Here is a 6,000-nt window from a genome sequence, read left to right on the forward strand (position 1 = left end):
ACGCGTTAACGTGATTGTAACGCAAGTTCACAGCTACATTTGCCTTGCCACTATCACTAACACGCAAGCCAACTTTGTGTTTGCCCTTCTCCATTTGTGTATTGGCTGCAACATTTCTGTCATTGCCGAAGTACGATTATACTACACAGAATGTTCCATAACATGTGACTAATATTTCAAAAATTGTTCAGGGCATCGGAATTTAAAAAAAACAACAACATATATTTGACCTTGTACAGTTATTTGTTTGTATTGTATCTATATACAATGTCATGTATAAATGTGTACTGTATACATTCACAAACGTGTTACTCGTTTCTGGTTATTATTATTTCTTTTCTGATATTGTTGGAACTAAATTCTTGGCGGTACGATGACCTAATTGGTATGCGTAGTAATAATTTCTCTCCTGAACTTGGTACCCGAAAACCTGCCTCCGGGAAAGAACTCGCGGGCCTTGTCCGCGAGTTCACGCAATTTTCACTTTGAGTTCAAGTTGGACTTTATTCACTTTTCTTTTCACTTCGACTTCAATCTTTTGGGAATACAAACTGTTGAGCTCTGATGTCTAAAGTCAATGTCAAACCAAGTCTACAAATTTCGTAGCTTGGCACTCGATGTCTTCATTTAAGAGAAATTAAGTTTTGTCAATGATTAAGTGTCGGTGTCAATATAATAAAGATCATTTGAACCTTTAGAGTCATCCCCAGATAATTACGATTACGATAACTTTGCCTGGAAAATAAAGACTTTATATGAATGAACTCTAAAGCTAACTCTAATTTCTTTATTTCCATCGGCAGAGCCAGTATATACATGCATACATAAGTATAATATGAGATTTATAGTTAATAATATGTGTAATAAACATAGTATGGAAATATAAACTAACAAACAATAGACTAAGTAAGTATACTAAGTTGTAATATTAAATTTTTAACAACATCTAACTAGACTATGTAACTAACCGACCTCAGCGCGCTTGTGTGTATTAAGTGGGTTACCGTTAAATTAGGGGCGTTGTGCTTGAAAATGTCTCAGAGCTATCTTAAGTGATGCAGGACTTGAAAAGAAAATATCCAGTTAATTCGGCAAAGAGTTCCTTTGGCACTAAAGGATGTGGCGACTGATTCTCAAATTCAAATATTTTATTACCAGGACATTACAAAAAATGTATAGCAATAGTCATATCTTTTCTTCAATTTTGAGCAAGCACTCCACATCATACACTATTTTCAGTTGCAACACATTTATTCCTACCAATTTCCCCCATTTTCCAGCGCCGGTTGTCAGTCTTCTAATTGTGCGGTCACCCAGTCGAATGCCATAAACTCGTCAGCACTATAAAATGCTTGAACGCTAAAAAGCGCTTTAAACAGGCTTTTAACGCCTTAAGTATTGGAGAATTTTTTATTGAATTTGACAGTTTGTTGACTAAACGAACTCCTGCCTGCAAGGGCAAGTGTTCGTAAACCCCCGTCCTGTGATTTTCAGTTCGGTAGATATATCTGCCTCTTGTCTCATACGAATGTATGTCTCGGCTACGTGTCATAGCACATTTAGACATACGAAACAAGATTGTCTCCAAAATGTAGAAACTCGGCAGAGTCAACAGTTGTAGTTTTTCAAAAGCTGCCTTGCATGTATCTCTGAAAATTAACTGTGCAATTTATACGAATCGAATTAAAAGAGTCATCCAACAGAACGGCAGCCCGTCATTGGAATTTCCTGATCACAACACAAGAAATGTGATTTGGAAGAATTCGCTTTGAGATTGAGGCTATTGCAGTGCTGGACACAATTGTTGGTCGACAAAAATGTGGTGTTCCAGAATAGATTTTGATTTGTTGGTGAAATAAAGTGTCATCAACGTACTGCATACGTCTTCCATGTAGTAGTGATGATAGGTCTTTTGGCCATAAAACAATATGTTAAGTTACACGAATATCCACATTAGTAACAATTAACCATTGCAGGGCATATCTTGACATTCGTTGGTTTAGTGCATATTTAAACGCTATTGTTCTATAACATCTCCTCTGGAAGATTCACCTTTTGCACTCTTACATGGTGTATGAGCACATAGTTCCGTGGCTTTTAATTCCAAATTGTGGGTTCGCATAGCCCCCTTGAAGTAAAAAAAGAGAATTCGAAATTACTAATAGTACGCCACACCACTTGTCGCGTAACAGGCTTCGCTGAGGTTCAATGCAAAATTTCAAGTCCATTCATCATATCATCAGGCTGTATGGGTTACTATGTCACATGTTCAAATGTCATGTGGTTGTGCTCAACTTCTTTAAAAATGTAAATTTTCTTGAGAGGCCTTGCCGAATACTGTTCAGATCAAATAATGAAGAGTGCATATTACGGTTTGGTCCACCCACATTTATCCTAGGTCATTATATCGTGTGATGGCTGTTCAAATAGCGACTTCCACAGACTGTTTGTCTTGCAGAAGAGAGCTGTCAGAATTATTGTTAAATTAAAGTTTAGAGAGTCGTGTAGGAATTAATTTAGGGAGCTCAAAATACTAACAATACCATTTTTGTATATGCTGGAAATTACTGTACTCTGTCGGTTTAATAGCCAAATGGTTCGAGGTCGGGACATTCACAACTACGATACAAGGTATCGTGAAAATCTCAGACCTGCTCAGCATAGATTGAGAAGGTACGAGCAACTTCCTTCCCAAGCTGGCATAAACTTTCTGAATGGGCTCCATGAAGAAATAAAATCAATAAATGATGTAAATCGGTTACAAAAGTGCATTGCTACACATTTTAGTGTCTCATTCATTTTATACAGTTGGTGAATTCATGGACCATGTCACTATCTTCAATGTGCGATAATATGGGACGTTGACATCCAAAGTTATTTTTATTATATATTAATTTTACTGCTTGACTACTTTTATTGTTAACTAATTACAATATTTGAAAAATTAAATCGCTCACCATTAAGACATTTTATTATTTTAATGAATATAAAATTATTATTATGTAACGTATGCTATGCAATGTTAATATTGTTTCTGCAATAAAGGTATATTGTATTGTACAGGTATTATAATGAAAATTAAGTTTTGTAAATGACAGACATACAAAAATGAAATATGTCCAGCTCCCCTTCAATAACGTTCAGCCAGTGAAGTATGTTACTCATAGAAATCATCATTCGATCTGTTTTTTTTTTTTTTCTTTTCATGTTAACTCGATGAATAATCTCTCTGGACATCTTTATGACTGCCTCAATCTATCCGATGCTATCAGATGGAAGGAAATCATGCGTAGGAGACTTCTAACAAGATTAAATTGAGTTGCGTGTCAGCCAAATCACGCAAACGACGGGCCCACGTAAATTGACGTTGTGATACAATAAAGGAATTCCATGTATTATTTTATATCATAACGGACACAACATTTATATTTACCTACAATACGGTTCTATCTAAATCTCGTAATATGTATTTTTTTCAAATTCTTCAATTAATTCCTTAAATTTGTCTTCAATTTCAAATTGTTCGTTAAGTGTTCGTTGATGACGATGGACAAGTTTGAGGAATAACAGATTACTGACATTTGCTATCCGTACGTATAATAATAAAAGAATCGTGACGTTTCGAAGCCTGGTATCTAACCTCTTCTTCAGATATTGATTTCTAAGAGGCATGCAAAAATTATACAATCATACACACCAAAGGCTATGTTAATAACAAAGTTGTGGTTCAAAAAAACAGCAACACAATTTGTTTACATGCCTAAACTTGTTTGAAATATTGAGACCTGAAGAAGAGGAAAAATACTGATCCCTGAAATGTAGTGTTTTTTTACTGCAGCACTTAGCGATGGTAAATACACGCAAACCTATTTGTACCTTAAATATTTATTTGTTTCGAGGTAAATTAAGAAAATAGGACGAAGCCAACCTATTATAAATACTACTTGACTGTGTTTACGATTTTCGGATAGTTTGATGTGTTTGTTATTGATATTATTGAGTCACTGGAAACATTAATACAGGTACGTTTTAAATTCTCACTTTTGTTGACATTTCTTTAATTTAATATTGTTATTTACAATCATATTTAAAATTAAAAACAATATAATGAGATTTTAATCAAAACAAAATAAAACCTTACAACGGTCAAATAATTTCGATTTACTTACGGTTTGATGAGAGGGAGGGAGGAGGGTGAGTGAGAGGGAGGAAGGGAGGGAGGGAGGGAGAGAGAAAGAGAGACATAGAGATAGAGATAGATAGATTTTGAGATAGAGATAGATAGATTTAGAGAGAGAGAGAGAGAGAGAGAGAGAGAGAGAGTATTTTTGTAGAACGTATATGTAGCACGTAGGTATCGGGGTCAGATCCATAAATATTACTATACTATACTATAAGTCCTCGTTTGTTTCCGGCTCCATTCGATGTTTTATCTGGCTGTAAAGCTTTCAACAACGTACCAAATAAATAGGGCTGAAAATAATATGATTACAGTAGATTTATTTTTCAAGCACGACTGCTGGAACTTAAACAAAAACGGCAGTTTCTGTTGATCAAGTTCAACACGAAGGGTGGACGTGTGCGTTCACAACTTTTTATGGCCTGATCTCTAAATAATATCTATCAACTAGCTGTTTCCCGCGGCTTCGCACACTTTTCGTAAGTCTTGCCCATGTATGACCACTTCTGATTCAAGTGAATTATATTTCCAACGCCAACCTTGTTGCCACGATCAAGAAAATCTGTCAGAAGTGTATGTTTATAGCCATTGTACTCGTTCATGTACTTTGGCGTAAGTATAACGACAAAACTACGCATAAACAATTGTGATGCAACGACGCAACCTTCTATACAGTATATTTGCCGCTGGGGGCAAATGACCCTCCTGCGTCCCCTCCAGATGCGGCTCTGGTCATCTATCCATAAATAATGGCAGGCCAGAACCATACTATAATATCTTGTTTTTGTATTAAAATTCTCTGTTGTATCTTCTTAGATGATTTAAAACGATCGATACTACCAACAACGCTTACTACTAAATAGGACTGACAAAAAGGAAATATTCAGAATAGTGTGGAACATCTAGAACCATTTAATAACAAGACAGCTGTTTCAGTTTCTCAGATCGCTCCCGGAGGAGAGACACGATTTAGTCGAAGGCTTAGGAAAATACACAAACCGCATTGATACAAGCGCTGAGGGATTGGCGTCGTAGAAGTACACAAAGACGGACAAACGTGATGATGCGACTGCCACTGTGAACACTCCTTAATAGCCTTTATCTCTAAATAATATCCTTCCGTTAGAAGTGACTCAATTTGTTGGTGTTAAAGTTCGCGCCAATCAAGGTGGCTTGTGAGACAAGGTGGACGCTGGATTTCTGCTCCAATCTCAAGATATATAGAATGTACACGATCGTTGAGGGCCAGATGAAGGAAGACAACTTCGATCTTAAGTGAGCCTTAGAATATATTTAAATCCCGTCTTTAAAGTGTTCTTCCATTTTATATGTGCTTGTGCAAACAACTCTTGCATAACTATGTCCACTATAATTCTCACCCGAACTGTCAGAGACTGGCAATTCCACAGTATTATTTTGACTTTTTATCTCGAGGAATTCTTGGAACTATGCCTAGATGAATTGGAATTTCACCAATGCCAAGAAGAGTTTTTAGCGGTTTTAGCAGAAAAAAGTATTTCTTTGTTAGCATTTTTGCTTATACTTATACTATACTTTGTTTATATTTTTGCTTGTGAGAATGCAGATCGTTAGAATAAAATCTTAATATATCCTAGAAAGAATTTGTTTGGTATTTATTCAGGTGTAAATATCAATCAATCAAAATCTATGTGTGAGAGAATGAGTCCCATTAATTCAAAAATAAGTTCCTTCGGGAAATAAGACAATTAAACATTTTGTTTACGTTAAAAAAACTCCAGAACTGGGAGAAAATGTATAAATATAGATTAAATTCACAGTAGTGTACAAGAAAAAACAAT

This window comes from Homalodisca vitripennis, chromosome 8 (assembly GCF_021130785.1).
Source record: "Homalodisca vitripennis isolate AUS2020 chromosome 8, UT_GWSS_2.1, whole genome shotgun sequence".
NCBI classification, from domain to species: Eukaryota; Metazoa; Arthropoda; class Insecta; order Hemiptera; family Cicadellidae; genus Homalodisca; species Homalodisca vitripennis.